The following is a 12032-nucleotide window of genomic DNA, read 5'->3' on the forward strand; positions in this document are numbered from 1 at the left end:
AGGACCATTTCTGGTCATTCTAGCAGAGAAAGGAAGGCACACAGCTGGTTCTGAAAGCTTCCTCTCCATCACTTGTGTTCTAATTTCATTGGCCAGAGGAAGTCTCATAACCATGCCTGGGCAGAGAAGTTCTGACTTGATGTGCTCAGAGCCTGAGAACTGATACTTGCGACCAGACTCTAGTCCACCAGACCAGGGAATATTGGTACACGCATATGTCTCGTGTAGTTGGGTTCTAGACGTCCATAGACAGATTTCATTCCCTCTGTCTGAAGCTCAGGAGTACCCTGGCGAAGGACACAGGTGTGGGATTTAGCCAGTCCATGGTTCAAACCCTGCTCACCACTGACTGGTCAACAGACATAACCGCTCTCGACCCCAGTTTCTCCTTCTGTGCCATGAGAGCAGCAATGCCTCTTACAGGATGGCGAAGGATTCCATGAGATGATGGGTCAGAAGGCAACTGTCATCTTGTCACAGTGAATGTCCCTGTCTGCCTTACGCTAGATCTCATTCAGCATGAAAGGTCTCAGTTTTTTGGGTGCTGACTATTGTGGTTTATTTCTGTGCTTTACCAGGCGGTAGCCACCCCACCCTGTGACTGTTGACTGCCTGAAATGTGGCTCACGTGGCCGGATCTTCAAGTTTCATTTAATCTTAATAATTTAAATTTTAAACCTGAAGGAGTGTGAAATGTTTTTCCTTTCCACACAAGTTTATTGTTTTTAGAAGGACTCCACTTACTTTAATCATTGAAAGTTTAGCATCCAAATTGAAATGTACTTCATGTCAAATATACGTCCGAGTTTCAATATTTAGGATGAAAAAAACCAGAACGTAAATGATCTCATCAATTATTTTTATATTGGTTACATGTTGAAATGGTAATATGTTGGACCTATTGGGTTAAAAAAAGATATACTATTAAAATTAATTTCACCTGTCTGGTTTTTTTTTTTTTAATATGGCTACAAGGAAGTTGAAAAAAAATTACGTATGTGGCTAGCATTATCTTTCTATTGGGCAGGGCTGGTTTAGAGAGAAATGTCCATGCCTCACTGGGATTTCAGTCTGGCTATCTGTCTGTCCATTTGTGTGTCTGTCTATTCGTCCAGTCGATATGTATTTACTGGCAGCCTCCTAGGTGTCAGGAGCTGTGTTACACCCTTGGGAACCAGTCCTGTCAAAACACATGGTCTCTGGGCTCACTGCTAAGCTGGGGGGATGGGAGCTAATCATATGATTGCACATTGGATGCCACGTTGGATGGTGCAGGGGGCTAGGAAGGCATGAGGCACAAGACATAATCTTTTTCATACCTTGGGTAGGTGGGTGAAGTTAAGGAAAGACTTGCTGAGTTCCACGATCAGAAGGAGGAGATTGGATGAAGGCGAGTCTCGGGTTTGGAGGGGTGTCCCAGGCAGGGCGGAGAGTGTGCTGACTCCCTCTGCTGCATCCTCGAAGGAGTATCATCCCAGTGCACGTTTCCCCCAGTGGACTCCGTCCATCTCTCATGTCAGATCTTAAGAATCCCCAGGATAGGGGAATTCTGGGTCTTGTTTATGTTTTTAATCTCAGAGTTGTGCAAAGTGCCTCCCTCGCAGTTTATAAACACTCAACAAATCATGGTTGATTAAATTTATACACGACTGAAGAAGGCTCATTATCTGGATTAGCCCCACTTGTTTGCGTCAAGCACCTTTAGGATGGGTGGGGAGGGGGCTGCATATATTTTCTTGCTGACTTCCCCCAGCACTTCAACAAGGCTTCATCCTTCTTTTTCCAAATGAGGATATGGAGGACCGGGGGGAAATGGGGTCAAGAGGGATAAATTGGGAGTTCAGGATTTGCAGATACCACATACTATATAAAATAGATAAACAACTAGGTCCTACTGTATAGCACAGGGAACTATATTCAGTACCTTGTAATAGCCTATAATAAAAAAGAATATGAAAAGGTATTTATATATATGTGTGTAGCTGAATCACTATGCTGTACACCAGAAACTAACACAACATTGTAAATTGACTATACTTCAATTAAAAGAAGAGAAGTTAAGACCTGATTTTGAAAGTGAACCCCCATTAAGCACCTACTATGTGCTGGTCGCTATTCTAAGCGCTTTGTATGGATCAGCTCATTTAATCCCCAGCAGTCCTGTGAGGCAGATACCATGGCTGTCATCCTGATTTGGCAGATGGTGAAACTGAGCACAGAGCAGCTGGGAAATTTAGCCAGTGTCACACAGCTTGGAAGTGGCAGCCCTGGGTGGGGTTTGTATCCAGGCAAGCTCTCTCTAAGGCTTTGCTCTTTGTGACTTCCTGTGGTCTTACCTGAGGCACCCAACTACCGATCAAGCTATGGTTCTGGGAGTTGCACGGTTTGAAGGTGTAAGGAAGAGGATTTGAGGCAGCCCTGCGTCTGTCTCCCTCTAAGCAGGGCAGCTGGCACCCCTGAGAAGCTTCAGAAGCCTGAACACTGCTCCAGGGGCCAGAATTCAAAGAAAAATCAGCTCTTTTCCCACCTTCAAGGAGCTTATAGTTGGGGAGATGTCATATGACAGATAATTTCAGTATGATGCTGTAGCCATGTTCCTAGAAAGTGTTCCCTTGAACACTTTTTCTGTTTGTCCTCGTCCAATCTGTGACTACATAAAGATGTGTTTCTGCTGAAGGTTCTGTAAGCACTGTGTCCCAAAAATGGTCCAGGTTCATCTATAAGGCCCTTGGCTGTCCAGGAGGCAGGACTCAGAGACTCTGCAGCGTTCTAAGGCATGTCTGTAGCCGAGTTTGCTGCAGTCTGGTCCTCCCAGAGCTCCTCTCACAGCTCCTCCAGGGAACCTGGCATGAGTCAGCTTTTACTTCTTCCTTCTCCTTCTGGATACAGCCAATTGACTCATTCATTCATTCATTCATTCATTCATTCCTCTCTCTGTCCATCCATTCATTCATTTAACAAACGCTTATTTTTGCCTACTGGCTTTTTTTTGTTTTTGGCCAGGCACTGCTCTTTGGTACGAGGAATACAGTGGTGAAAAACACAAAGACTGTTGTCATAAATTAAGTTCTAGTGAGGGGCAGGGAAAGAAGTCAGACACTAGGAAAGTCCCATATTGTATAATTCCATTTACATGAAATACCCAGAATAGTTGCTCTGTGGAGACAAAATCCAGCCCAGTCATTACCAAGGCCTGTGGGGAAGAGAGAATGGGGAAAGACTGCCCAGTGGATGGTGGGTTCATTTGGAGTGATGGAAATGTTTTGGAACTAGATAGAGATGCTGGTTGTGCAACATGGCAGATTGTTCACTTTAAAATAGTTAATTTTATGGTATGTTGCATTTCACTTGAATAAATTTTTTACAATAGTAAAAAAAAGTGCTAAGGAGAAAGGTGGACATTCGGCCAAGTTCATAGTGATAGTGACCATTTTAGAAATTTAGAAACATTTAAGAAAAGAAAGGGAAGGGAAATGGGGCATGCCTACAAAGGGTGGGGGAATGACAGAGGGAACCAGGAGACTGGTTAAGAAACGAGGACAGTAATTCAGGCAGGAGATGCTCCTGGCTTGGGCCAGAGCTGCAGTAGTGACACTGGTTGGCAGTGATCAGAATCGGGATGTTTTCAAGACCAGATCAACACACTGGATGTGGAGAGCAACAGAAAGACCGGAGTCAGTGGTGAATCTTGTTTCTCATTTGAGCCACTGGAAGGAAGGGGGAGGGGGCTTCGATTTACCCTAATGGGGAAAGTCACTAGAGTAACCAGTTTGGAAGAGGATGTTAGTAGCTTGGCGTTAGTCTTAGAGAATTAACGGTGCCTTTTTGATACCCAAGTGAAGACACTGGGCTAAGCAGTTGGCCATGAGCCTGGGGTCCCAGGGCAAGGCTGGGATGAGAGATAATCGATTGGGAGTTACCAGCTTGTAGGTGGCGTTTAAGGCCATGAGCCTGGCGGGGATAGGCCAGGAAATGAGTATGAACAGAGAAGAGGGGCCTGAACTTGGCCATACTCTCTCTGTGCTCTGGAAAACAGAATCTGGGCTGCACTGGGCTGGTTTAGTTAATTTTAAAAATTAAGGCAACAAGTTGCAGTCTTACTCTCAGGGGAAAGTAGAAGTAGGTTGCTCTGAGTATCAGAACCACACAGGTGTACAGCTGGCTGTCTGCAAATTGTTCCGTGGGCAGCGGTCCCCAGATGTGTGCATGGTCAATGTTTATTGTAGAAAGAGGCAGTGAGCCGGGCTGGGGGGTCTCTTGCAGCCCTTTTTTTCATGCATGTGTCCCTAGCAACTAAGAAATTATCTGATATTTAGAAGGTGCCAAATCCATGTTTGAGGAATGAATGGAGGGATGATCCTTGCCCTCTGTGCTTGGAGACCCAGACAGGAAGATCCAGTTTCACTATTTTATTGTTAACTCATGGTTTGAACCAAAGAGGCTTGTATATACCTTGTTTATTGCAGGTCGGGTCCACCTTCATGGGTTGAAAAGTCAAACATTTTGCATGTAGGGCTCCAAGGCGATTGTCAAAGAGAAATCTCCAACTGCTGTGAACAAAGGCAGCGTTATTGGAATCAGTGAATGACTTCCCAAGAAGACTGCTCTGGCCAAATTCATTTGATTGTATCCCTTGTGCAGAAGAAGTTAACTTAACAGACCAGACTGCTATCCATAGAAAGCCCTTGACTCCCATCTGAAAACTTGGATTTTAGGAAGGTGCCCACCTTTCCCAGAATTGAGAAGAGTCGCTCCCTGTGCTTAAACCGTTTGTAAAAACAATACAGTTTTGCTGAACACTTAGACTCCTTCTGGGAGTCCAGGCTTTTGGTACATGAGAGGCAAAGGATGCCCATCTGACCAGTCCCCAGTGAAAATGCTGGGCACTGAGTCTCCAAGGAGCTTCCCCTGTGTTGGAAAAACTCGTTGCTAGGTGAATTAGGTGCGTCCTCAGTGACTCCGTTGGGAGAGGACCCTCGAGCTTGTGCCTGGTTTCCTCTGGGCTTTGCCCATGTTCCTTTACCCTTTGCTGATTTGATTCTTCTTGGGTCTTTTGGCTGTAGTAGGTCATAGCCATAAGTGTGTGTGAGTCAATGCTGGGTCCCATGAGTCCTCCTGGAGAGTCATGGAACCTGGGGAACCCTGACACCCCCACCCCCACCCCCTTTTTTTTGGTTGTTTTCTTTATTAGACAATCATCTTACCGTACAGACTAATGAATGCCATTAGCATTTCCTGAGTCTCGCTCTGTACATAACACATTGTAAAACGTCCAGATCTCCAGGCGAGTTGACCTTCAGAAACCAACTCACGGTTCGGGGATGATGTGTTCCACTTATGGGGCACTGTTGTGAGCTCCAGAGATGATAGACATAGACAAATACAATCTCAATTTGATACTGAAAATTTAAGTTCTATAAAAGCAGAATTTCTCGAACTTTGGGGAAGTAAAGTGCTCTCCACTTCCGTGACGTAATGGTAGCTTTTATTACAGAGAGGTTTACGACGCTTGTCTTAGGGGAGTGACAGAAGTGACTGCGAGGTTCAGTAGAGTTGGGTGATTTGAAGAAAGAATTGCTCTTTCCTGGTGTCCCTTGCTTTTCTTTTTAATTTCTTTTTAAATTTATTTATTTTTTATTGATGTATAGTTGATTTACAATGTTGTTAGTTTCAGGTGTACAGCAAAGTGATTCAGTTATACGTATACATACATATATATTTTTTTTTTCAGATTCTTTCCATTATAGGTTATTACAAGACATCAAATATAGTTCCTTGTTCTAGACAGTAGGTCCTTGTTGCTTATCTGTTTTATATGTGGTAGTTTGTATCTGCTAATCCCAAACTCCTAGTTTATCCCTCCCCACCTGTCCCCGTTGGTAACTATAAGTTTGTTTTCTATGTCTGTGAGTCTGTTCCTTACTCTTCATTTAGTTTTCAAGTTTGTCCAGTTCGTTTAGTTTTCGAGTTCGTCTGCCTATCCATCCACTTCTCTGTCTACCCGCTCACCCACGTATTCATTCACGCCTCCATCCAGTGTTGCCACGAGGGTACAGAGTTGAGTAGGGTCCCTGCCCTGCTGGGTGTGCTCTAGGGTGAGGAAACAAAGACTTCCGGGTGGAAAGTGTTGGGCATAAGACTCCTTAGGGTCACACAGGAGCATGTGCCGAATTCATCCCGGTGGGGAAAGAGGTCGGGTGGTAAGTGAAGTTGTCACCCTACTGTGTGTCCTCAATTATCCGAGAAAGGGGGTCAGCCCAGGGGCTGTTCTCTGTCTCTGCCATCATGGCCATTTAAGAAACGCAAAGGGAAGAGAACCCTCTATTGTGGGAGTCCCCCAGAGGCTAATTTAAAATATTCTTTTCATCTGGGGTTAAGCTGGCACAAGGCCACCCGCTAGTATACAACTGGGGACCCAGCCATGTCCTAAGGCAGGTGGCTGTTCCCCTCCCTCACCTGCTGGTGGTCATCGAAGAAGACACCAAAACTGAGCGGTCTGGAGCGTCCCACAGGGCCTAAGTAAGAACTATTCTCGAAGTGGAATGGGTCCAAAGCCCCCTTTCTCGTGCTGCCTTTGGAATTCCGAGCCCTTTGCAGGGGGTATAGCGGTTATGGAGTCAGCAGCTGTGAGTCGAAGAAACCAAATTATAGATTTTATTTTTGGCTTTGCCTGGGGTCACAATTTCTTTTTATTCCTCATTTACTTTCTGTTTCAGAAACTTGGCTTGATTTCTGTGTGCAGAGCCTTCTTTGGGCATCTCTGCCTCCATCAACTCTTCCCTTTGTGCAGACGTGGGTGTGCCCGCATTTTTTTCATGTTAATGATCAGGCATCTGCTCTCAGGACTTTCCCAAGGTGGTCTGAGCGAAGGGAGGTATTACACATTTCCTAATAATAATAACCACAGCAAGCACTGAGTGTTGAGCACTGTGTGCTAGTGCTTTATATAGTTCAACTCTGCATTCTTAAAATAACTCAAGAAGCAGTGCTAGGATTACTGTCCCCGTTTTACATATGAGGAAACCGAGTCATGAGGGGAGGTTAAGGAATCGGCCCGAGTGCCTTTCCTAATCTTGGATTTAAAAAGGGCAGGAAGGGACACACAAAGCACAACTCAAAACAAACAAACAAACGCAGAGGATAAATTGGGCTTAATCGAAATGTAAAATGTTGCTTCGGCAGAGGAGTCAACAAAAAAATAGGGAAAAAGACAAGGCACTGACGACTGTGGACTTCAGGCGAGACTGACCAGGGCTCGGACTGTGTCTCAGGCTAACTTCTGGACTGTGTCCTCTTCCAGGTTGGGGGCTGCTCTCCCCCCAACCACCATGGTAATCAGAGCAACTCAGACACTCACGCACACATTCAGACACACACATGCACCCTGCGCCAGTCACTGGCACAGGGCTTTAATTACACTGATTGGAACCACAACACTTGGGGTGGTAAACTCCTCCCCAAACCCAAACAGCTGGGTGCTCTGGGACCTTTGGGGAGGAGGGAAGAGGACCAGATGGCTGTAGGGGCGGGGAAAGCAAGCAGACAGCAGTGTCCGGAAGTCATCGCGCCAGGCCAGGGTGGGGCTGCGGAGTGTCCTCAGGGGAAGGTGATGGAAGCTGAGAAGCAGAAGGGAAGGCGGATGGCCTGACTGAAGGGGTCTCCTTTCCTCCCCTGTCATCTGCCTACTTCTGCCACCCACTCATGCACCCACCCACCCCCACCTGTTTCTAGTGTTCTTTGCAGGGTCCCATTTTAACCAGCGTCTTCCGAGATGCTTTTAGAAGAGCCCGGGTCTTACCACGTCAACATTAAGGTAGAAATGCCCCCTCCCCTTCCACCTTGTCTGGGTCTCTCTCATTTCCCTGGGGTCTCCTACAAGAGGGGTTTTGCTATTTTTCTTTCTCTTAAGATTCTTGTATTGTGTTCTTCTCTGGCCTGATCATTTTTCAAGGCAGATCCAGTTCCTGACAGCTCTCCTCCTCTGATTTATTGTTTTGAAGGTTTATTTGACTTTTCTTATTAGAGTTTTAGGTAATTTGAGATGCCCCCTCCAAGTGTGTTAGAGGTCACGACTTCTTCCAGGTGCTCCCCCTCCCCGCCTTCTAATGTTTTTGCTTCTTAGCAGTTTGTTCTTTATTCCTCATTGAAACTGACCCTCAGAAAAGATTCCAAGAACATGTTAAATGAAATTAGATAATGCAGGCATTTATGTCTGTATTTCCTGTGTAATATTTGAGCATTTAATATGTTTTAAGCTATATATACATATATATACTTACTTAAACATCACAGAATTGCTATGAAGTAAGTACAGTTTTTATCACATTTTACAGATGATGAAATTGAGGCCCAGAGACGTCAGTTGACTTGCACAAAGTCACACAGCCTATAAGTGGCAGAGGCAGGATTTGAACCTAGGCAGTCTGGCTCCAGAGTCTACACTCTTAATCATTATGTCTACTGTGTATACACACACACATTTATACAACCTCATACACATATATCCATGAATGTATATGTAGTCATGATTGCTGCAAGAATCAAATTGGTTTCATCTGTGTACAGAAATGAACGTAAGTAACAGTAAATATTACGGCTAAGGGTTAACTGAATAGGTACTGCCTGCCGGGCACCGTGCTAACTGCTTTACTTGCATTATTGCACGCTGAGCTTGCTACTGTTGTCAGCCCACATTTTAGATGAAGACACTGAGGCTGAGAGATTCAGTAATTTCTACCAGGCGATCCAGTTGACAAAGATGGAGCCTGAATTTAAACTTCTTTAAAGATCAGTTCTCTTATCTCCTACACTGTTGGTGGGAATGTCAGTTGGTGTTTTCACTATGGAAAACAGTATGGAAGTCCCTTAAACAACTAAATATAGAGTTACCATAGGATCCAGCAAGCCCACTGCTGGGCATATAACTGGAGAAAACTCTAATTCGAAATGATACATGCACCCTGGTGTTCGTAGCAGCACTATTTACAATAGCCAAGACATAGAAGCAACCTAAATGTCCACTGACACATGAATGGATAAAGAAGTTGTGATAGACATAAACAAGGAATAGTACTCAGCCATGAAAAAATGAAATAATGCCATTTGCAGTAACATGGATGGACCTGGAGGTTGTCATACTAAGTGAAGTAAATCAGAAAGAGAAAGACAAGTACCATATGGTATCGCTTACATGTGGAGTCCAAAATATGAATGCAAATGAACTTATTTATGAAACAGAAACACTCACAGACATGGAAAACAAACTTATGGTTACCAAAGGGGAAGCAGGGAGGCATAAGTTAGGAGTTTGGGATTAGCAGATACAAATTACTGTGTATAAAATAGATAAACCACAAGGTCCTACTATATAACACAGGGAACTATACTCAACATCCTGCAATAAACCATAACAGAAAAGAATATGAAAAAAAATATGTATATGTATGTATAACTGAATAAGTTTGCTGTACACCAGAAACAAACACAACATTGTATATAAACTATACTTCAATTAAAAAAAAGATCAGTTCTCTTAAAACAGGACCCACAATTACTACAACCATTCACTGAGTCCTATTCCTTGGTAAAGACTGAGGCAAACACTCCTTATATGGTCATATGTCAACCACCCTCTGGTATTTTGGCCTCATGGGCTTCCTTCCACTCCCGAGAGTGCCCCTCCCACTTGGGGTGATTGAGTCTGGCTGCTGCGCAGATGAGGAAACTGCATTTAGGGAATTTGTGTGACTGCCCAAGGCGACACGGCAGGAAGGGGTGAGTTGGGTTTGAAGTCTCTGCCCGCAGAGCCGAGGCGATCAGCTATGACAGCCACCTGGTTCCTGTGAGATTCGCTGCTTCTGGGCTCCTCCCAAGAGCAGTTTTGACTGAAAAAACTTGGTCTCTAGGCAGATGCCTCACACTCCAGCCCGAGTCCTCAAGGCCCTGCTGGGACTGCTGGTGCTTGCATGATGCCAGGGCTTTTGGCCCCTCCCTCCTCCTCCTCCCTCCTTCTTTCCCACCAGAGACAGACATCATCTTTTGTGGTCCAGTATCTGGGAAAAGACAGCTCCACAGCATCCTTCAGCCTTTGCATATGATTCACAAATTCTACCCATGGGGCCCAGACACACACTTCGTGGACCTGAACGCAGGTCCTGGGAAGCTTGTGGATTTGTGAGTTTAGGAGGGAGACCATCACATCAAGCGTAAACTTAATCTTCCTGCTCGCAGCCTTACCATATCTGAGCCTGGATTGTTCTTTATTTTCCCTGCAGTTGTGAGAGAAAGAGGCCCTAGTGAAAACTTGGAAACCAAAATCAACAACAACAACAACAAAAACCCACAAAAAAACAGAAAGCAAAAGAGAAGCTGCCTTTATCAATTCCATTTTTATTAGTTTTTCTTTGTTTTTAGATTTATTTGCATAAAAGCTAAACAGTCTCACCCTACCCTTCTTTTCTGATTATAACAGAGAAGCAATAAAAAGAGAGTTTGGAGGGTAAAGGGGGCTTGCTTCATTTAAATAAGCAGAGGTCTGCAGAGATAAGGAAGTATGCAAACCTGCCAGGCAGATTAGAAGATGAGCTGGGGGAAGTTCTATGCAGGGAGAAGTTTCCCTGTATTCTCGGTGTGGCAGGAAGGACGGACTCTGAAACTGACAGCAGCCATCCGTATTCTGGAAGGAAAACCCTTCAGGGAGGAGAGGAGTTCGTTACTTCACACTCACAGCCTGCGCTGGGTTTCAGATTTACAGGTGGGAGTTGGGCAGTGCAGGCTTCCATTCCCGCAGTGGAATTGTAATAAAACGAAACTTGAGTCCTGATTTAAATAAATATGGGGGAGCTGTTGGGAGCTGCTGTTCCCTGGTTTGGAGGGTTCTTTCTGCTCAGTTGCAGGAGGCAGTACGGATGCCAGGCAGGAGCAGAGACGTGATCTCCTTCCTCCTTTAAATCTGGAAAAGGCTAGTATCTGTTACCAGACGTGGGCTGTTTTCCTTTCTCCCCTAGCTGTTACTTTTTTTTTGGAAGTCATCTAAATAAATATTCTGGATAGGTATTGCTGTGCAAAAAAGATGCAAACCAGCTTTTGGGAATACCCATCAATTTTATCTTATATTTTGCTGAATTTAGGTGGCATGTCAGATTGGTGCATCCTGTGCATGCGGGCTTTCTCAGTCTTTGTCATGGTCAAGGTAAACCTCAACTTTGGTCACCTTGCACAGAGGTACAGCCTGGTCTTTCATCGTCTCTTTGAAGGCAGAAAGATAAATGGCAGTCCCCGGGTGGTATGAGTTCTAAGTATTTCTGATGAGTTATGAATGCCTCAAGGTAAAGAACTACTTAGTTTTCTCTTTATTCACTTAACAAATATTTATTGGCTTTTGAAGCCGTTTGGTAGAGAGTTCCAAAGCTGAAAACATTTTGGGCTTGGAGTAAGAAGACGTGGTTTACATTCCTGCTGTCTCTAGCACGATTCAGCGTGTGTCCCTGAGTCTCAGGTTCCCTCTACAAATAGTTATTGAGTGGTTGCTTTGTTCCGAGTGCTCGGTCACGTACACGAACACGGCTGAGAACCAGCTGGACCCTCCATCTCTGCCCTCAAGAAGTTTACAGTGGGGCAGGGCTTTGTAAACTCTTGTCATTCCGACCTTGCTGTTCAGTGTTTGGCCACACCTTCTGAAAACCTCATTGTTTATGTAAATACATTATGGTAATTTAAGAAACCGATACCACTCTCCCTGAGTAGCAGATGACCAGACCAGCCATCCTCTCTGGGTTACAGTCTGGCCAGGTGCTGCTGCCAGCCAGAAGCGTGTGGTATGAATTCTCAGTTCCCCTTGTTGAGAGTTGGAGGGCAGTAAGGATATACTAGCGCCATATTGAGAGTTGAAAGGGGAGGAAGAAACCTTCTTACCAAGTCCTTTTGAACTAAAATGTGCAGATTTTCAAAACCTGAATTGAATGCTTGATTTTCTCACTCTGCTGGAACTGAGGTCAGCCTGATGGGGAAGGCTTCATCAAAGAGGTGACAAC

At 44.8% G+C, this 12032-nt stretch overlaps 1 protein-coding gene across 4 annotated transcripts in view; it reads left to right on the forward strand.

Moving 5' to 3' along the window:
* LARGE1 (LARGE xylosyl- and glucuronyltransferase 1) overlaps positions 1-12032 on the forward strand; it is a 488258-nt gene that overhangs the window by 97156 nt on the left and 379070 nt on the right. The window lies entirely within an intron of this gene.

This window comes from Camelus dromedarius, chromosome 11 (assembly GCF_036321535.1).
Source record: "Camelus dromedarius isolate mCamDro1 chromosome 11, mCamDro1.pat, whole genome shotgun sequence".
Taxonomy (NCBI): Eukaryota; Metazoa; Chordata; class Mammalia; order Artiodactyla; family Camelidae; genus Camelus; species Camelus dromedarius.